At 40.4% G+C, this 23,182-nt stretch overlaps 1 pseudogene; it reads left to right on the top strand.

Annotated features, from left to right (window-relative positions):
* The first annotated feature begins 13,338 nt into the window (after positions 1–13,338).
* The window catches only part of LOC137274762 (uncharacterized), a 44,869-nt pseudogene continuing 35,025 nt past the window's right edge, over positions 13,339–23,182 (top strand).

Raw genomic sequence — 23,182 nt, 5'->3', positions numbered from 1 at the left:
ATGAAGTCGAATGTTTAACTAATGTTTAACCAAGTTTGTTTGCAATATCTGAAGCATCTTCCAAAATGTGATCTACGTCTTTAAGGTGTTTAACGCTTGTTTTGGAACCCTTGCCCCTTTGTACTTTATTCCACACCTTTGATATAGGTGTGCGGAAGTTAATCTTGGACACATAGGTTCTCCATGACTTACGCTTATTCTGCTTGAATGAACGTCGCTCTGGTTACTTCAACATTATTCAAATTATGCATAGTTGGATGTTTGCGAAAATATTTTCCCGCCTTCTTCCTGTTTCTCCTAACCTGTTTGCAATCGCCATCAAACCATGGCTTACGAATGTGTGGATTTACGGAGGACTTAGGAATTGTAACGGCAGCTACAGTAACCAGTGTCTCTGAAAACAATTGAGTGGGGTCAACAATGTTCTGGAACGCTTCATGTTAGTTTCTCAATACACAATGATGTGAATATAGACCAGTTAGCCACCTTGATGAGGGTGGAACATCAGACGGGTTATTGACTGAGAGAAGTGTAGGGAAATGGTCACTTCTACATAAATTATCATGAACTGACCATGAAAATTCATTCAGAAGATCTCCATCTGTGAGTGTAACGTCCAAGGCAGAATAGTTACCTGTAGCAGAGTATAAATATGTGTGTGTACCATCATTAAATATGCAGACACTGTTGTCAGAAATAAAATCTTCCATTATTTTCCCCTTGGTGTTGATAACATTACTTCCCCATAAATGATTATGTCCATTCAAATCCCCCATGAGTATGCGGGGATGAGGAAGGTGATCATACAGAGCTTGAAGGTCACATTTCTGGAGGTTTGACGATGGAGGGATATACAAAGTGCGTAAAGTAACTGCAATCTGTAACGAAACCCGGACTGCAACGGCTTAGAGGTTAGTAGTAAGATCAACAGGGCTGTGTATAATACCCTGCCTCACCAAGATAGAGGCGCGCCTCCAGTAGCTTTGTCACCCGGAGGAGAAAAGGAATGGTGAGTGCTGTACTGACGTAAGTCAAATTTATCTGTCTGTTTAAGGTATGTATGCTGGAGACAGAAAACTGACGGTTGAAAATCTTGTACTAATAATTGCATTTCATTTAAGTTGGTCCTAAGGCCTCCGCAGTTCCACTGGATAAGTGTATTATTCATGTTACGTTAGGTGGTAGCACATGCGATCTGTTCCTGGACCGTGGCGAATGACTTTTTTTGGCGCACACGGTGGTGAGGACATTTCTTGCTGTTGGTACAAGAGTTAGCACCATGACCAAACTATGGACACGAGTTACACCGAAGCGGGTTCAGTATGTACTTATCCACACTTATATTGCAGTAGCCTGCTTTGATGAATGAGGGTGGAACAGGAACAGAAAAGTTGAGCAGATACATGATGAACTTTACAATCTGACCCATTTGCCGACTAGTAAAACGTTTTACACCTGTTACACCCTGGTTTTTTTAGTTCAAAAGCTATCTCATCTTCAGACATGTCTAACAGACAACGTTCTCTGTCTCTGACAATGCCCTTAGAACTGTTTAGAGTTTTGTGTGGGGAGACAGTAACAGGTGCGGACACGAGATGCTTAACAGCTAAGAGTGTAAATGATTGAAATGCTGATTTGCACTCAAGTAATATGAAACCAGATCGCATCTTTTTCATTGACACAACGTCACCAGCAATGCCATATATCGCTTTTGACAGAGCAAACGGATTCAGTTTCAACGGACCATCATCCGAAGAAGAAATCACTAAATAACGAGACCAATGCCTTTTGAAACGGTGTCATCATCATAAGATGAACTATCCTCTGAAGTACGTTTGAGTTGTTTTGAATCATGGTAAAGCCATAGAACTTCATCATTCCAGCTCCCCATCCACCACGGAGTATCATAAAGACAATGCATCCAGGATACTGGGATGTACTGGATATACTCCAGCAGTATCAATTCAAGATTAATTAATCCACCAGACTGACCCATGAGCCATCGCCTTCTAGGCATTAAGACTCTAGGTAATGACACTTTGATTAATGTGGCATCAATATATCAATAGGTATTCCAGGTCTACAAGCTATATAACAAAGGCCCATTGACAAACATTTGAATAAGTCAAATTTGAGGAATAGCAAAGAGAATGCTCAGGGCTTGGCATGACCAGCCGATTGGTTGAACCGGGCCCATTCAACCACCCGTGTAGGTGAAGTCAGGGCGGCCGAAGTGGTGTATTAGGCAACAGGAACACAGTTGCAGGCCTCTATTACCCTCATCCACCAGGATCCCTTCCTCCACCGACACAGGGCCGCAACCCACGGCAAACGGGTTGGTGGACCAAATATTCCCCCGGGTCCACAACGTGGGTTAACGGCTCTCAGCGTTACCCAGCACCCACTGAGGTAGGTTACATACAGAGTGCAATAAACTTGGGCAAAGTCACTACTTTACTGCCGCACTGTTGCACAGTAGGGAACTTTCGCGCTGCGCATCGTCTTGCCTGACGAACAGCCAATTCTGACACTAGCAATGAACCTATACGCTGGACACAGCTGCATCTAGTTTGGAAACACAGACGTGCTTAGGATCGAATCACGTCCAATCGCACACACGTGTGCAAGCGTGGCGTCGGCGTGGTGAACGTGACGTGACGCCAAATAGTACGATAGCGTGATGGTTTTCGGGAGATTTCTCCGGACACGTGTCCTTGCGCATTCCCGTTATTCCACGGAAGTTCAATGCAGTGATTGCATGACAGGTTGATGTCCCGGAGCTGGTGCTGTTCATGATTGCTCATGTCGACGCCAATTCCAACATGTCAGTGAGACACCACACTCAATTGCTAACACGTAATGCCCTTTAACATGCGGGCATTGACGTCACAGTCATGGAGATAACCTAATCATAATCCCATCGAAGTCGTGGGGAATGCTCTTTGAAGAAATCTTTAGACGTCTACTCCAGAATGTTCAAGGGCAAGAGCCACCTTTGTACAACAATGACCTAGGTTACCTAATGCCATGTTCAAAGGTGTAAGGCAGTTAGGTTCAAGAAAACCATGCCTTGCTGTTCACAATTCAAGCGTGGGATAATACACGGTACTAAACAAGCTTCATCACATTATTGAAATATGTGCAGGCCCTTATGGCCTTCAGTGAATTAGATGTCATTTATTTTTCAGCTGGAACCTTTCCGTTTTTCATGTTACGATAACTTTCAGTTTCACTTCCTGGTATTTCAGCGCTATGGCGTAGGATTGTCAACACGAGTCTGACAGAACTTCTCTGTGTACAAAAGGCTTCTCTTGATCTTGTAGAAACAGAGTGAAGCTGTGTACAGTATTGTCTATGTTGTGTTTTTTCGGTCTGCAGATTTCTTTGACTGTGCTGAATATTCCATCACAGGGGATAAATATTTTAAATCAAGGACTATGAAGGATCTTTTACTTAATAACAATCCTCGTTTAATTATTGCATTCTTAAAAGAATTAGATTTATTAAGTGATTTGTAAATACATATATATTGGAAGTTTGAATTAGTAACTAAGATTGTTAGTGGCTGTGTCAACAAGGGGGTTAACGTACCGTAAAATTATTGTCCTCCTGGGAGGGTACGTAAGGACATTTAAACTTTCCACTGTTTTAATCGTAGTGTATGTGTATTTTTAACTTTTTACTAGATGTGTGTAAATTGCTAAATCATCTGAAAGGATGGTGTAAATACAGCTAGGGTCCATACAGGAAGCAAATGTACTGTAAGTCCCCATGGTCCCTAGTATGGTGATCTACCTTCAGTTGTTGGCAATCTATTGCCCATTTGTGCGTTGTATTGTCAAAATAATGATATGAGTTATAAATTTCCAGGCTAGTTTTAATTCTAATTATGATATACTAGTGGTTGTACTGTTCATCGTCAACAGGGTTTTAGTTTCTGATAATTTTGGTATGCAATACAATTTGAAAATGTTCTCGTCACGATAAGGCTACAATATTGACGATGTGACGTTAAATGTTAACTCACTCACTCACTCTGCAGATTTCATTCATGGCTTGAAGATTTTAAAGCCTGCAGGTAGCAGCAGGCCCTGTTAGCCTGCGGGTAATTTAAGGTATTGCAAACACTGCTTAGGAGCAGTGTTGGCAATACTTATATATTGGAGGTGTCCATCATTGTGTTGGGAGGGAGGCGCTCTTTATAGTGAGTGAGTTAACATTTAACGTCACATCGGCAGTATTGCAGCCATATCGTGACGAGAGCATTCTTAAAAGGGAATCTATGTATGTCATAAAAACCTGTCAACGAAGGACAGTAAAACAACTAGAATATCACAATAAGAAATAAAACTAGCGTGAAAAGTTAAAACTAATATTCCTATTCAGACAAAACAATATAAAAACAGGCTATATAGATCACCAACAACTGAAGGAAGATCACCATACTAGCGGCCATGGGGACTTACAGTACTTCTGCTACCTGCATGGTCCCTAGCTGGATTTACATCATCCCCTCAGCTGCTGGTGATTGTAAGCAAGATTAGCCACAAATTAAAATGACACATATTCTACGGCTAAGACAAAATGGAAGATCAAATTTGACTTCAAATGTTTTGGGACTTACGTACCCTCTCAGGAGGACAATAATTTTACAGTGCTTTAACCCCCCTCGAGGATACAGCCACTAACACTCTAAGTTACTAATTCAAACTTCCAAGCATAAAATATTTTTCTATTTACAATTCATTTAGCAAATCTAATTCTTTTAAAAATGCAATAATTAAATGAGAGCTAACAGAATTAAAAAGATCCTTCAAAGTTCGTGAATTAAAATATTTATCCCTTGTGATGGAATATTCAACACAGTCAAGCAGGACATGCTTGACTGTGATTCTTTCATCACAAGGGATACAAAACGGAGGATCTTCACCTTTTAATAGATACTCGTGAGTATACCTCGTATGGCCAATGCGACATCGTCGCATAATGACCTCCTCAAATCTGGACTGACAACCCAAGTAAGTATAACCGATATAAGGTTTTATTTCATGTAATTTATTTATACCTACTTGAGTGTCCCACCTCTTCTGCATCAGATCGCGGATATACGTTCTACTGCAAGCTTTGTAATCTGAATATGGAAGAAGAAGTGGTGTCACAGATTTGGTAAGTGCTGCCTTGGCAGCAAGATCGGCCATCACATTCCCAGAAATACCTACGTGACTGGGTAACCAACAAAAGACGATGTCGTATTGGCCAGTAGCAAGAGTATTATACAGTTCCATAATTTCTATTAAAAGTGGATGTTTACAGGAAATATTTTTAATAGCTTGAAGGCAAGAAAGAGAGTCGGAATATATTATATACTGTTTACATTTAGGGTGTCTTTGAATATATTTAAGAGCTGTTAATATGGCGTTAGCTTCTGCTGTAAAAATAGAACTATTGTCTGGTAATCTAGAAGATATTGTTCTGGATCCAGTGACAGTGGCACAAGCAACTGCGCCACCGTCCTTGGACCCATCTGTAAATAAGGATTTGTAATTGTTATATGTATGTTTCAATTGATTATATTCTTGTTTATACTGTAATTCATTCGTTTCTGATTTTTTAAATATCGTTAATGTTAGGTCAACTTGTGGCCTAACCAACTGCCAAGGGGGAGAGGAAAGAAGACGGAAAGGAGCTATATTGTCCAGCGTAATACCAGCAGCAGCAATAAACGGCTTTATTCTGAGCCCAAGAGGTGGAACAAGAGAAGACTTTTTGCTATATAAATCCTCATAAAGAGGATTGAAGACACAGTTATATGCAGGGTTAGATTCGTTAGAGTATAGTTTTGTGACATATTGTAAAGATAATTTGATACGGCGTTGTGCAAGAGATGGTTCATCGGCCTCAACGTAAAGACTGTCAATTGGTGAAGTTCTGAAGGACCCAAGACAGAGTCTTAGACCTTGGTGATGGACAGAATCAAGAAGTTTAAGATTTCTTCTGCAGGCTCCACCATATACGATGGAGTCATAATCAAGTTTAGACCGTACAAGTGATCGATATAGATGGAGAAGGGTAGCTTGATCCCCTCCCCATTTCGAATTTGACACCACTTTCAATAGGTCAAGCGCCTTCAGGCATTTAGTTTTAAGTGATTTAATATGCGGTAAAAACGTTAAGTGTGAATCAAAGATTAGACCCAAGAACTTGGCTTCCTTCACAACTTTAATCGGCGTGCCATCTAGAGAAAGTTCAGGGTCTTTATGTGGTTTGTATTTACGACAAAAATGTATGCAGTTAGTTTTCGATTTAGAAAATTTAAAGCCGTTTTCAAGACACCATTTATTAATCTTGTTTAAACACAACTGCAATTGCCGTTCAATGGTATTCATATTTTTGCCACGACAAGAAATATTAAAATCATCCACAAATAACGATCCATCAATTGAATCGTTTAAAACTTTTGATAAACTGTTGATCTTGATGCTAAAAAGAGTGACGGACAAAATACTGCCTTGTGGAACACCCTGATCCTGATTGTAATGATCAGACAGGGTAGAACCCACACGGACCTGGAATTGTCTGCTATTTAAAAAGTTGGCAATGAATTCAGGCAAACGACCTCGCAAGCCGAAGTCATGTAAATCTCTCAGAATGCCATATTTCCATGTTGTATCATATGCCTTCTCAAGATCAAAAAAGACAGATACAGCGTGTTGTTTATTGATCAGTGCGTTTTTAACAAATGATTCTAAACGCACTAAGTGATCGACTGTACTTCTGTTTTTACGGAAACCACATTGTATATCTGTAATGAGGTTATTTGTTTCCAAGTACCAAACAAGTCGATTATTTATCATGCGTTCCATGGTCTTGCAAACACAGCTCGTTAGCGATATAGGCCGATAGTTCGAAGGGTCCGTATGATCACGTCCAGGTTTAGGGATAGGGATAACTATAGCATCATGCCATGAAGAAGGAAACTTTCCAGATGTCCAGATATCATCAAATATATGTAAAAGGGTCTCTAAACATGATTCCGGTAAATGTTTCAGAAGTTGATAATGGATGTTATCAGCTCCTGTAGCAGTATCATGGGCCTGGTCAAGAGCTGTATGGAGCTCATGAATCGAAAATACCTCGTTGTAATCTTCCCCGTTATCTGAAGTAAAATTAATAGCTTTCTTTTCTTGCTGTTTTTGATACTTTTGGAATTGAGGTACATAATTCGAGGAAGAAGAATGTTGCGCCAGTGTTTCTCCAAGTTTATTGGCTATATCTGCTTTATTAGTTAATAACTGGTTTCCATCTTTGAGATGGTGAACACTAGATCTAGAGCCCTTACCTTTGATTTTCTGGATCATATTCCATACCTTAGATATAGGCGTGCGGGAATTGATATTAGATACATTGTTTTGCCAAGATTTACGTTTACTTTGCTTGAAAGTACGGCGAGCTTTAGCATTTTGGATTTTAAATTTGTTCAAATTATGAACCATAGGGTGATGACGGAAATAATGTTCGGCCTTTTTCCGTGCCTTCCTAGCTTGTTTGCAATCAGAGTTAAACCATGGTTTCCTTATGTGTGAAATTGCAGAGGACTTTGGGATACACTCATCAGCAATGGTGTTTAGTATGTCAGAAAAATCTTTTATAGCATCGGGAACATTAAGAAAACAGTCAGGTCTAAGTTTGTCAGCACACAGGGCTTCATATAAAGCCCAGTTGGCCTTTCTAAAATTCCATAGTAATGATGGTGGAACATCAGATGGGTTGACAGGTTTTAATATTGTTGGGAAGTGGTCACTTCCACAGAGGTCATCATGGACTGACCACTCAAATTCACTAAATAGGGTGGAATCAGTCATTGATAAATCGAGAGCTGAATATGTTCCCGTGCCAGGATGTAAATATGTCTTTGAACCATCATTATAAATGCAAAGATCATCATTTGAGATGAAATCCTCCAGTAATTTACCTTTGGTGTTTGTATTAGTACCACCCCGGAGTGGGTTGTGGCCATTTAAATCACCCATGATCAAACAGGGTTTAGGTAGTTGATCATAAAGAGCTTGCAAATCACGTAACTGAACAGAAGAAGATGGTGGAAGATACAATGAACAAAGGGTAAATGCAACTTGTAATGTAAGTCGCACTGCCACGGCTTGGAGATTTGTTTTGAGCGTGACTTGACTATGAATAACATTATTCCTCACCAGGATAGATGATCCACCAGTGGCCCTGTCGCCTGGGGGAGAAAAATAATGGTATGCATTAAAATGACGTAGATCCAAATTATCCGTCTGCTTTAGATAGGTTTCTTGAATGCAGAATATTGACGGATTAAGATCCTGGATTAACAGTTGTAAGTCATTAAAATTATTTCTGAGTCCTCTGCAATTCCACTGAATTATAGACGAAGACATTATTTCTTCCGAGGAGGATGTACAGGAGATCTACCCCGCGCCTTCCTTGACGGTGACAAGCTATGTGTCCTACCATTGCCATGGTCGGACACATCCATGTCCTCAAGGGATCCAAACTTATTATAAAGCTGAATCTCATCTGTTGAACCTTTAGCCAGCCTTTCACTTTGATATGCTTCAGCATAGCTAATGTTTTGAGTGTGCTTTAACTTATTCACCTCCATTTCCCTCTTCCACACTGGGCACTCTTTTGATGATGACGAATGTTTCCCAGAACAGTTGACGCATTTTTTGTAGTTGCTTTCACAATCTTCTGTCACGTGGGATTGCCCTCCGCAATGACCACAAGTTATAGGATTTAAACAGGAATTTACCCCGTGACCAAATTTTTGACATTTAAAGCATCTAAGTGGGTTTGGGATGTACTGTTCTACTTGTAGATTACAATACCCTGCTTTGATAGATTTTGGTGCAGTTGGAGATACAAATGAGAACAGGTACGTATGCGTTGGGATTACTGTTGAGTTCTGACGTCGAGTGAATCGTTTCACGTACGTGACACCTTGATCTTTAAGTTCGCACATGATGTCAAGGTCTGTCATGTCCTCCAAAAGATGATCCCTATCCCTAACAATACCTTTACTTGAATTGAGGGTCCGGTGGATAGACACTTTAACAGGAGATCCAGCTAAACTATCTGTTGAAAGCAGGTTGTTTGCTTGTTGTCGTTTGCTGCACTCTATGAGCAACGATCCAGATCTCAGTCTTTTGATGTTTTTGACATCACCAGCTATACCATAAACTGCTTTAGAAACAATAAACGGGTTCAATTTGATTGGTTGTTTGTCCGGAGATTCAATAACCAGAAATCGTGGCCAGTAGTCTATTTGTTTGGGTGTCCTGCAACTTTCCGTTGTACTTTGATCATTATCGAGTTGACGTTTCTTTTTTAAAGGGGTTTCAAGGTCCATGTTGTAGTGTATAGTTTCATCATCCGAGCTCCCCACCCGCCATGGAGTATCACAAGGACAATGCTAAAGCAAGCGGATCTCCAGCTTGCAGCACCAAGGATACTCGGATGATATACTCAAGTAGAATAATCACAAAGTAATTACTCTACCAGATTGGCCCATGAGCCACCGCCTTCTGGGCATAAGACTCTAGGCAAATTACAACACAAAATTGAAGTGACTCATTTGAAATTCAAATATATAAAGATTTAGCCAAGACATTTGAGAAACTTTAAAAAGTTTCGGAAATTTATGCATTAGAATATACATACTCAAGGCTTGGCATGACCAGCCGATTGGTCGAACCGGGCCCATTCGACCACCCGTCTAGGCGAAGTCAGGGCCAAAGTGGCGTATTGAGCAACAGGAGCACGATTGCAGGCCCCTATTGCCCTCAACCACCAGGATCCCCTCCTCCGCCGACACAGGGCCGCAACCCACGGCAAACGGGTTGGTGGACCAAATATGCCCCCGGGTCCACTACGGGGGTGTTGACGAGCTCTTGGCGTTACCCAGCACCCACCACGAGGAGGTGGCTCGCCACGGGTGCCGGCGCTCTTTATAAACACCAATTTACTTAAATAATAGTATTCGCATTATGGAAAATAGATATATAGATCTGAGCAACCAGAATATATCCATTGTTTAACATCCATCGCCGGTCACAGCTGGTGACTTCACGATGTCTTTTGGAACAATGCAGTTGGTGACAGCCGACTTGGAAGTGTTCATCTGGTCGATGTTTGTCAATTGTTTAGTACAGATGTTGTATTACTCACGTTCATCGTCTGATGAACATAGCGGAATCGTTCTATTTTCACTTCATTAATACTATGCTCTTGACAAAGTAGTCATGCGGCAAACTTAAATTGGAAAATCAAAGCATTATCCATCAAAGCTAGGTCACCTACTATTGTGAATACGTTTAACAATGTACGATTTCAAGGTTTCGCGCGCAACCTATTGGAATGCATCTATCTGGTCTGCCAGCTTCTACACCAACGTCTGTACGTGTTGTTGATAGCCATTAGTGACCAATTTTAACTTGACAGTTCCTAGTGCGAGATAGAGACAAGATGAGCATACATTGTAATTAGAATAAACACTATAGTTTTGGTTACATAATACAACACGAGACAAAAGAAGTGTGATATCTTGTTTTGCTTTTTATCATGCGTTTTACGATGGAACCAAAAATGCCTTAGGGATAATAGAGTATTGTCTTATCATATAATAGCATTATGAAATCTCAAGCCGTTCACTCAAGCCATGTGAATGTCATGCAACTATTACCATTTCCTTATTTGTGAAACAAAGTCAAATAGTAAAGCATAACTGAATGGAGGTTAGAACTTGAGGAAATGGGGGATCAACTGTACTTTGTTTATTTCCCATGGCATATGATATTCAAAATCTTATTGAACTGTATAGTCCTTGAGCCAGACCTAGAAAATATGCAGTTGACTACTAATCTAAGGGGCAAACAGTCACTGTGATTTTCAAATAGTTTAACTGTATGCAGTTTGTCTAATCATGTGATTTACACCTCCCTTGCCCAGCTAAATGTTTTGGTTTTTTCAAAAGGTAATTTGATATGTAAATGATTACATTGTTTCTGTAATTATAAGTTAATTATTTCAATTTCAATTTAAGGTATTAATCGTACTTGAGGATAATCAAAGTAACTGAAATGTAAGTAATTTTATTTCTTTAGATTACATGTTGTCGGAAGGGAATGAGCGGTCACTTACTTTGTTATCATCCAGGGAGATTAAGTGCCCGATACTAATCTCCCACGTTCCAGAAGGAGAAACTATTTCCTTGTGATACTTAAAGTGTAAGGAAACCTGAACCGGAATCTGCATCTGTCACGCCTAATGTACGCTGAGGTCGGTTAGTGATTTATGAAAACAAAAAGCCTCAATGGCCCCTTGCACTTGTTGTCTTAATTACACAGTTTTCAAGTTGAAACAATTAGTTACTTGAAAAAAAAATTCGGCGGGAAAACAACAAACTCCAGAAACAAGTTAAGGCAATACTGTAGAACTGGGTATGTTACACATCGATACAAATTTCCGCAAATGGATACCTCAGACCAAAGTCACTTTAGAATTACAATGGCATAATTGTAGTGGCAACGGCAGTTAATTCACTAGTATTCACTTGGACATTGGTCAACCGATCCAAAACTGTCCAATATCCAGGATGAACACATATCATGTTTAGAGGGTAAATATGCATGTTAGTGGCTTTACTTACATAGCACGTAGTCTTAATACCTTCTGGAAGATTCTGATATCGCAAGAGGTGACTAACGGGATAGTCCATTACTATAGTCTCATACTGAAGAAAAGTGTTGACAAACAACATACTTCGCTAAACAATAAACGTCATGCTCCCAATTATTAAACCAAAGGAACAGTTAAGAGGTTTGGTGCTACTTTTCACTCCGTTGCACATCCATACATACTGCTGAGGCTCACCCTGACTCCACACTTAAACGAAACTTTAGTGATTCTGCAAACTGCACTCTGTCAGGCTAGTTCCTCCTTAAAACGCAAAGTCGATACTCTATCACTGGACCGTAACCAACTGTCGATAACACAAACCTGTCGAAACCTTTTGGGTGCAGCTGGACAAGCAGCTACATGTGGGCTGTAAGGTAAGCCACTTTCATACTTTTATAGAGGTGATGATGCTGCCACACATTTGCTTTACCTAACCTTCACACATCAATCACATGCACGTTTATAATGATATCTTCATTGCAAGGCGACCAACAACCTGAAACGATGATAAGACAGAACCTCTTATCATTAGCTCGGGACATTTGCTCTCTGGAACAGTAGCCTCTGCTTTACAAATCAGAGACTGTACTGTCAGCCCTTGTGACCAAGCACGGAATTTTGGAACTATCTTCAGTTCTACTCTGGGGACTATGTTCATGTAGATACTATACGCATGACGGAATATTATTTCCTGCGTAACATTTGTCAGATCCGACGCTACAGTGGCTAAGAAGCAATAAAAACTCTCATCTATGTTTTCTTCACATGTCGCCTGGGTTACAGCAATTTTTGCTGTAATAATCAAAGAAACAAGGCAATGCTTATGATCAAAAGTATTTTGTCAAGCGTAACACTCTGCCAATAACTTTTGGCCACATAAATGAAAACAGAATTAACATGAAAGAATCTTACCAAAAGTTGAAAATGAGTGAGTTTAGTTGCAGATAGTAACTTTCCAGCTATATAACGGCAGTCTGTAAAAAAGTGTGTCTGAACCGACAATCCAATGACCAACATAACGTAAGAATTGATCTGCGCAATTGAGAAGCCATAACATGTGTCGACCAATTCAGCGAGCCTGAACACCTGATCCCGTTTGTCGCCTCTCAGGACAAGCAAGGGTCACTGAAGATTAATTCAAACCTGGACCTGGTTTGTATTACAAGGGGTTAAGGGCAGTATTTGGCACTGTGAAACAAATGCATGTGTGGTGCGTGAAGAGCAGTTAGACCAAACCTACTTGTTCTTGATGATTCATTTAATGTACCCATCCCCTTGTTGTTTGTTAAACAACTTTTATCCTAAATTAAATAATATACTAAGCATCAAAAGAAACGTCAGGTTGGTAGTTTCCTTACTGCGACCATAAAACTGAAAACTTAGCAAATGTTGTGATTGTATTTTTTGGTCAGAAAATCAAGCTTTACGTGACAAAAACCATTTGTCTCCAAACACAAATTCGAACCCAGGAAAGGTCCACCAAAACGCAGCATGAACATGAAGAGGGTACGGTGTTCTGCAGTGCATGCATCAAATGCTGCACGTACTTTTCTCTTGATCCAGCCCTATAAAATGCACCCCCAAACTTGGTTGAAACATTAACGTCAAAACGTCAGCAGGATGCCACGTCGTACGTCAGCTCAGAGGAACCAAGCCATAGGACGACTAGAAGCTGGTCACATGCCCAAGCCGTTGCTAACCACTTCCATGTTAATGTTCGGACCATCTACAGGCTACAGGAACGCTTCCGGACCACCAACACCACAGACGACCGTCCCCGCACCGGCAGACCAAGGGTCACCACGAGACGTCAAGATCGCTACATTGTGCGACGCCACGTACAGACTCCTTTCCAACAGGCCTCTGAGACAGCACGTCAGACAATTGGGACATATGGGCGACCGCTCAGCACTTCCACTGTACGCCGGCGTCTTAGCAGCAGTAACCTTCAGTGCCGCAGACCTTACTGTGGACCAATCCTCACGCCACGTCATCGCCGTGAACGTCAGCACGTGTTTCAGCACGATAATGCCAGAGCCCACACTGCAAGGGCTACACGGGACTTCCTACAGCAGAATGGTGTCAATGTAATGCAGTGGCCAGCCCTAAGTCCCGATTTAAATCCAATTGAACACCTTTGGGACGAAATTCAAAGGCGGTTGAATGACGTCATCCCAAGACCAAACACAGCTGATTTACTGCGTCAAGCCTTCCTAAGAGTGTGGAACCAGGTGCCCATGGCATTCATCAATCGACTTGTGCACTCCATGCCTCGACGTTGTGCTGCGGTCATTGCCTCCCGTGGTGGTCACACGAGGTACTGAAGTCAGGACTCTGTTTGGACATTAAACGTTAACGTATTCCAATGAAATGCTGGTTAGTTATTCATCAATGTGTGTAGAAACTGTAAACAAAACCGTTTTTCCATACACTTATTGCATCACATTCTGTAATGAATTGAATAAAGTGCCTGTCAAATTTGGAATATCTACTGACGTTTCTTTTGATGCTTAGTATATATTGTAATTTAAATGTACAGTTGGCAAGGTAAATCACGACGAGTCCCACTCTTTATTTCACTTTATTCGATTTACCTTTTTGTTTAAAGTGACATCCATCGGTACGTTTTCACTGCAAACAGACTATAACCGCCTTCGGGAAGTCGTGTGTTTCCGCCCTTGGCGTTTGGTCCGATAGAACAGTACAGGACTAATTGTAAGCACTTATCAAGAATGTCAATCCTGGATTGCAGTCATGTCATCGTGCCCCACTTTTACATGTTGAGGACGGTTTATCTAGTGATTCTGAAATCGGGACTGACCCCCTCCTCAGCTGTCATATTCTGCTGCGATGGAGCCCTAAAGTCTTTGTTGGTGTAATACAGTATTTGTAAAGGAAGCATGCTGATGAGCCACATTTCCAATTCGCCAAGTGAGCTGATTCACGAAACCATACTAAACAGAAATGCCACTTTTCCGAGGATCATTCTGAGTGCGGAGCAAACTCACTGATAACTAGGGCTGTAACGATGCATCGAAATATCGATGGATTGCAACGAAAAAAACTGTTGATGAATCAACAGTGTGCATGTCTATCCATAGTTTAGAAATTGCCTTCAGTTGGTAAATGCGCCAGATAGAGGAGTGAGTTCAGTTTCACACGGCATTGAGCAATATTCTAGCTATATGGCATTTTGCCCCTATTGCTCAATACACCACTTCGGCCCTTACTTCACCTAGACGGGTGGTAGAATCGTCCCGATTCTATCAATCGGCTAGTCACGCCAAGCCCTGTGTGTGGACTTTTATTTATTTATCATCACACAAATTTAATTTGAAAATGTTAACCTTTGGTCTTGGCGAAATTGTTCCCATAAGATGTTTACAGTTTAAACTATGATGTTTTGCGCTTTGCCTAGAGTCTTATGCCAGAAGGCGGTGACTCATGGGCCAATCTGGTGGATTTGTTAATCGTAACTCTTCTGCTGGAGTATATCATCCGAGTATCCTTGGTGCTCCTGGTCTGAAGACCCACTTGTTTTTAGCATTGTCCTTGTGATACACCGTGGTGAGTGGGGAGCTCGGATGATGAAATCTAAAACACAAACCATGGCTTACGAAACCCCAAACAAAAAGACTAAACGTCCTCTTGAAAATGACCTTGTTGACAACGACCTCAGACTGTCCAAACCAATTGATTACTGGCCACGATTTGTTGTCATGGAGACAAAGGATTTGACACCATTAAAATTGAACCCTTTTGCTGTGTCTAAAGGTATCCAAGGCATTGCCGGCGATGTGAAGAGTATTAGAAGATTGCGTTCTGGTGCACTGTTGATCGAATGTGCCAAAAGACAACAGTCAACTAACCTTTTAAACACCAAAACTTTTGTTGGCATTTCCGTTACTGTCTCAGCTCACGAGACCCTCAATACGAGCTAGGGGATTGTTAGAGATCGTGAGCGATTGCTGACCGACATGTCAGAACTAGATATCGTCTCCGAGTTGAAGGATCAGGGTGTACTTAATGTAAAACGTTTCTCATCCCGAAAAAATGGAACAACCATTCAAACTAACACCTATCTGTTTTCTTTTTCGCCACCTACTGCACCAAAATCACTAAAGGCTGGTTATTGTAACCTCAGTGTTGAGACATACATTCCAAACCCTCTTAGGTGTTTCAAATGCCAAAAGTTGGGGCACGGTGTAAACACATTGTCTGTTGTGTGTGCTCACTGCAGTGAAAAGACACACACAACAGAAGATTGTGACAGTCATGTCAAAAAATGCTCTAACTGTAACAGGGAACGCTCATCATTCTCCAAAGACTGTCCTGTTTGGAAAGAGCAAATGGAGATCAATAAAATAAAATTCACTCAACACATCTCTTTTTCCGAGGCCAAAAAACTGGTAAAGAGATCTGATCTTCAAGACAGTTATGCTACAGTAGCAAAACATCATCGGGGTCTAGCTCTAAAACAACATCAACCACAGGCTGCCAAACTACCTTGACTTGGGTAAATTGCGATACTCCACAGCTTTTGTACCCTGCTATATCATCACAGACTGAGGAATCACTTCCTAGTACATCAAGGTCTTCTTCCGATCACAAATGATCATCTCAGTCACACTCAAAGTCTCAATCGATAGCTGATAGTCAACAAACGGTGAAAAGTAAACCGAAGCCAAAGACTGATGCTTCAAAAGAACAAAGTGGCAGAGCTCCTAAAGGGTCACAAAACAAAATTGAATTGTTCAATAAATACGGGTCTCTTGAAGACATGGACGTTTCTGAAAACGTCCATTTTAGGGCACATAGCTGGGTGCTGGGTAGATCCCCAATAAATCCCCCCAAAAGACAGTTTATTCCAATAATATTGTACAGTGGAACTGCAGAGGACTGAGGACTAATCTACATGAATTACAGCTATTAGTCCAAGATTTTACACCTTCAGCGATATGTCTCCAAGAGACATATTTAAAACAAACAGATATATTTGACCTTCGTCATTTTAATGCATATCGTTGTTTTTCACCTCCGGGTGATAGAGCCACTGGCGGGTCATCATCCATTCTAGTCAAACAAAACGTTAGTCAAAGCCCTGTTTCACTTATTACTAATATGCAGTCTGTTGCTGTGAGAATTACTTTCCATGTAGCGTTTACGCTATGCTCTCTTTATATTTCACCGTGTTCGCCGTTCGCCAAAACTGATCTTCAAGCTCTATATGACCAACTCCCGAAGCCCTGTATCATAATGGGAGATTTAAATGGGCACAACCCACTCTGGGGTAGTGTAACTACAAACACTAAAGGTAAATTATTGGAGGCTTTTTGTTCTGACAATGATTTATGTATTTATAATGATGGTTCCAACACATATTTACACCCGGGTACAGGGACTTATTCGTCTCTTCACTTGTCATTGACAAATTCAGAACTACTAAATGAATTTGATTGAATGGTCAGTCCATGATGACCTCTGTGGAAGTGACCATTTTCCTACTATACTAACATCTGTAACTCCATCTGATGTTCCTCCATCATCAAGGCGGAATTTTAAAAAGGCTAACAGGGCTTTATATGAATCACTGTGTGCGGAGAAACTTAAACCTGAACGTTTTATTGACGTTCCCGATGCTATTAATTTTTTTTTTTCTGATGAACTGAATTCCATAGCTGATGAGTGTATACAAAATTCCTCTGTAGTGCCACACATTCGAAAACCATGGTTCAACGATGAATGCAAACAAGCTAGGAAGGCAAGGAAAAAGGCAGATCATTCTTTCCGTCGCCATCCTATGGTGCATAATTTAAATAAATTTAAAATTTTAAATGCTAAAGCGCGGCGTACTTTTAAACAGAACAAACGCCAATATTGGCATAATTATGTATCCAAAATAAATTTTCGGACACCCATGTCCAAGGTATGGAACATGGTCCAGACAATTAAGGGTAAAGGTACTAAATCTACTGTCCATCATCTTAAACACGGAGACCAGATATTGCGAATAAACTGGGCGAAACTATCGCTAAACATTCTTCCTCTTCTAATTATATACTTAAATTTCAGCAATATCAAAAACAACAAGAAAAGAAAACTATTAATTTCAATTCCGATAATGGGGAAGATTATAATGAAACGTTTTCTATTCATGAACTCCATTCTGCTCTTGAACAAGCTCATGACACTGCTACAGGAGCTGACAACATACATTATCAACTCCTGAAGCACTTACCAGAATCCTGTTTAGAGACGCTCTTATCAATTTTTGATGATATTTGGACTTTCGGAAAATTTCCTTCTTCTATGAGTGATGCTATAGTAGTACCAATACCTAAACCTGGACGTGATCATACTGATCCATCCAATTATCGTCCGATTTCATGAACTGGCTGTGTTTGCAAGACCATGGAACGCATGATAAATAATCGACTTGTTTGGTACTTGGAAACGAATAACCTTATCACAGATATACAATGTGGTTTCCGTAAAAATAGAAGTACTGTCGATCACTTAGTGCGTTTAGAATCATTTGTGAAAAACGCGCTCATTAATAAACAACATGCTGTGTCTCTCTTTTTTGATCTCGAGAAGGCATATGACACAACCTGGGAATATAGCATTTTGAGAGATTTACATGATTTCGGTTTGCGAGGTCGTTTGCCTGAATTCATAAGCACATTTTTAAATAACAGACAATTTCAACTCCGAGTGGGTTCTACCCTGTCTGATCATTACAATCAAGATCAGGGTGTTCAGTATTTTGTCAGTCACACTTTTTAGTATAAAGATAAATAGTTTATCAAAAGTTTTAAACGATTCAATAGATGGATCGATATTTGTGGATGATTTTAATATTTCTTGTCGTGGTAAAAATATGCATACTATTGACCGGCAACTGCAGCTGTGTTTGAACAAAATAGATAAATGGTGTCTTGAAAATGGCTTCAAATTTTCTAAATCAAAAACCAACTGCATACATTTCTGCCGTAAATATAAACCTCACAAAGACCCAGAACTATTTCTAACCCTATCAAAGTTGTCAAGGAGGCTAAGTTCTTGGGACTTATTTTTTATTCACATTTGACCTTTTTGCCGCATATTAAATCCCTAAAAGCCAAATGCTTGAAGGCGCTCGATTTATTAAAGGTTGTTTCTAATTCACTTATATAGATCACTCATCCGCTCAAAATTTGATTATGGCTCAATCGTGTATAGTGGAGCCTGCAAAAGCAACCTGAAACTATTAGATTCTGTCCATCACCAAGGTCTAAGACTTTGTCTTGGTTCCTCCAGAACTTCACCCATTGACAGTCTCTACGTTGAGGCCGATGAACCATCTCTTACACAACGTCGTATTAAATTATCCTTAAAATACATTACTAAATTACACGCTAATGAATCTAACCCTGCATATATCCTTTATGAGGATTTGTACGACAAGAAGTCTTCTCTTGTTCCACCTCTAGGGCACCGAATTAAACCCTTTAATACAAACCGCTGGAGTCAATGAGTGAGTGAGTGAGTTAATGTTTAACGTCACATCGGCAGTATCTCAGCTATATCGTGACGAGAACATTCCACAATGAAAAGGACTATGTGTACATTATAAAACCTGTCAACGACGGACAGTAAAACAACTATAATATCACAATTAGCATTAAAACTAGTGTGGAGAGTTATAACTGATATCATTATATGGACAATACAGTATAACAACAGGCTATAGATCGCCGACAACAGAAGGTAGATCACCACGCTAGGGACCATGGGGACTTTCAGTACCTTTGCTAAATGCATGGACCCTGATTGGATTTACACCATCCCCTTAGCCGTTGGCGATTGTAAGAAATTTTAGCCAAATTAAAATAACAAAAATACTACTCCTGGCAAGTATAAATCTACTTTGAAAATTACGTACCCTCTCAGGAGGACAATACTTTTACAATACTTCAAACCCCTTTGAGGGTACAGCCACTAATAATCAATGTTCCTAATCTATGCTTCCAACCATTAGAATATAACTATCTACAGAACATATGAATTACAATTCAACAAGGAAATCAATTTCCTTTAAAAATCCAATAACTAAATGAGTATTATCTGTGTTAAAAAGATTCGAAAGTGTTTTTACATTGAAATATTTATCTCTTTTGATGGAGAATTCACCGCAGGCAAGTAGGATGTGCTTGACCGTGGTTCTCAAGAGGTATGCATGTGTATACCTTGTATGACCAATACTCATAAAGTGGATTGAACACACAGTTATATGCAGGATTAGATTCATTAGAGTATAATTTAGTAATGTATTATAACGATAATTTTGTACGACGTTGTGTAAGAGACGGTTCATCGGCCTCAATGTAAAGACTGTCAATAGGTTCTAGGTCAATAGGTCAATAGTTCTGAAAGACCCAAGACAAAGTCTTAAGCCTTGATGGTGGACAGAATCAAAAAGTCTAAGGTTGCTATTGCAGGCTCCACCAGATACGATGGAGCCATAATCGAGTTATGAACGGACCATTGATCGATATAGGTGTGAGAGGGTAGTTTGTTCGACTCCCCACTTTGAGTTGTTAAACACCTTTCAACAAATCTGGTGCCTTCAGGCATTTAGCTTTAAGAGATTTAATGTGAGGTAAGAAGATTAAATGAGAATCGAAAATTAAACCCAACAACTTGGCCTCCTTTACAACTTTAATCGGAGTACCATTTAAAGATAGTTCAGGGTCCTTATATTTTCTACGAAAGTGTATACAATTAGTTTTGGACACCATTTATTCATTTTGTTTAAACACAACTGTAATGGCCGTTCAATGGTATGCATATTTTTACCACGACAAGATATATTAAAATCATCCTTGGATAAATTGTTGAGTTTTATACTAAATAAAGTGACAGACAAAATACTGCCTTGAGGGACACTCTCATCCTGATCGTAATTATCAGACAGGGATGAACCCATTCGGATTTGAAATTGCCTGTCTTTTAAAAAGAGGCAAACGGCTTCTCAACCCTAACTCATGTACATCCTTCAAAATGCCATGCTTCCAGGTCGTATCATATGCTTTCTCGAGATCAAAGAAAATCGATACAGCATGTTGTTTATTTACTATAGCATTTTTAACGAAGGATTCTAAACGTACCAAATGATCAATGGTACTACGATTTTTCCACTCTGAATATTTGTGATCAGGTTATTGGTTTCCAGATACCAAGTTAATATATTATTTACCATACGCTCCATGGTTTTACAGACACAGCTAGTCAGAGATATCGGTCTGTAGTTTGACGGATCTGTATGATCCCGGCCAGGCTTTGGTATTGGGATTACAATGGCATTACGCCGTGAAGGAGGAAATTCCCCAGAAGTTCTTATTTGATCAAATATATCTATAAGTGTCATCAGACATGGTTCAGGTAAGTGTTTCAGAAGCTGGTAATGGATATTATCATCACCAGATTGAAGATTTTGAGTTAGTGTTTGTACCACCCCATAGCGGGTTATGGGCATTGAGCTCACCCATTATGATACATGGCTTTGGAAGTTGGTCATAGAGACCTTGACGTTCAGACTGTTGGAGTGTTGAGGAAGGCGGTATATAAAAGGAGCATAGTGCAATAGTAACGTGAAGAGTAAGTCTCACCGCAACAGCTTGGGGGTTAGTTTTAAGAGCTACAGAACTATGGATAACATCTTGTTTAATAAGAACTGAAGATCACCCACTGGCCCTGTCACCCGGATGGGAAAAACTAATTGTATGCATCAGACTGACGTAAATTAAAAGCATTTGTCTGTTTTAGGTAAATTTCCTATAGACAGAAGACTGGAAGATCGTTGACGGGATATTGTTGCTGAGAGAATTTCTGCTGACCAGGAAGTGATTCTGCTGTCTGTGTTGATTGCTCAGGAGAAAGGTTTTTAGTGTCTGCATTTATCCATGTCAAGTCTGTTTGACAGGCATGTGACAAAGTAATGACTGGAGAAATATTTTCTTTGGTGGTCATTTCTGATGGTTTCTTGGCGATGGAGGTATAAATTTCACTAGTGTCCCTTGACTGTATCAACTTTTTGGCTTCAGCAAAGCTGATATTATTAGTGAATTTAATCCTGTTGACCTCCAGCAGTGAGCTACTTTCACAATCTTCTGTTACATGAGTATTCTCAGCACAATGACCACATGTAACAGACAATTTGCAAGTGTTCAGACCATGTCTAAACTTCTGGCATTTGAAACATCTCAGAGGATTGGGTAAGTATACATCAACATTAACACTGTAGTAACCATCCCTGATTGATTTGGGCGGATTCGGTGGAGAAAAAGAAAACAGGTATGTGTTAGTTGGAACACTCACATTGTTTTTCCGAGTGGAAAATCTTTTTACATTCACAACACTTTCATCCTTCATTTCAGATACCATGTCAATCTCAGCCATATCTGCAAATAGCCGATCTCGGTCTCGTGTAATACCTTTACTGTTGTTCAGAGTTCTGTGAGCAGAGACCTTAACCGGAACTCCAAAAACGTTTCAGTGGACAACGTTAGTTGCTTGCTGTTTTCTATTACATTCAAGTAATAAACATCCTGAACGCAAACGTTTCACATCTTTAATGTCTCCTGCTATGCCGTGGATACCCTTAGATATCGCAAACGGATTCAGCTTTAAGGGAGCATTATCTAGAGTCTCAAGGATCAGAAAACGAGGCCAGTAATCAATGGATTTGGAGGGTCGCTGTTCATCGTCATCATTATCGATTTGGCGTTTCGGTGAGTTTGGGGTTTGGTATTCCATGGTAAGTTAGTATGGATTCGTCATTAGAACTCCCCACCCCGCACGGAGTATCACAAGGACAATGCTAAGAGCAGGCGGGTTTCCAGCCTGCAGCACCAAGGATACCTGGATGATCTACTCAAGCAGAATAATCAGTAAGTAATTGGATTGGAAGATTGGCCCATGAGCCACTGCCTTCTGGACATAGGACTCAAGAAAAGGCACGAAATTGGAGTTATACAATTACAAAACAGATGTATTATCATGAGACCATGACAGCTGACAACAGTCTTAAATAATTTCTAAAAATTCATGCAGCAAAATTTACATGTACAGGGCTTGGCATGACCAGCCGAATTGATTGAATCGGGCCCATTCAACCACCCGTCTAGGTGAGGTCAGGGCCAAAAAGGTGTGTTGAGCAAAAGGAATACTGGTCCTGCTCCCATGCCCTCAACCACCAGGATCCCTTCCTCCACCGACACAAGGCCACAACCCACAGCAAACGGGTTGGTGGACCAAATATCCCCCCGTGTCCACAAGGGGGTGGACGGATCTCAGCGTTACCCAGCACCCACCACGAGAGAGTGGCCATCCACGGGTGCCCGCTGCTACCAGAAGTCTATTTCTGTCGACCACCTGCATATCGCCGGGGAGATAATCCAATCTCTTGTAATGACTCCAAGGC

This window comes from Haliotis asinina, chromosome 2, assembly GCF_037392515.1.
Source record: "Haliotis asinina isolate JCU_RB_2024 chromosome 2, JCU_Hal_asi_v2, whole genome shotgun sequence".
NCBI lineage: Eukaryota > Metazoa > Mollusca > Gastropoda > Lepetellida > Haliotidae > Haliotis > Haliotis asinina.
The sequence above is the reverse complement of the archived record's forward strand: the minus strand, read 5'-3'. Positions and strand labels throughout refer to the sequence as shown.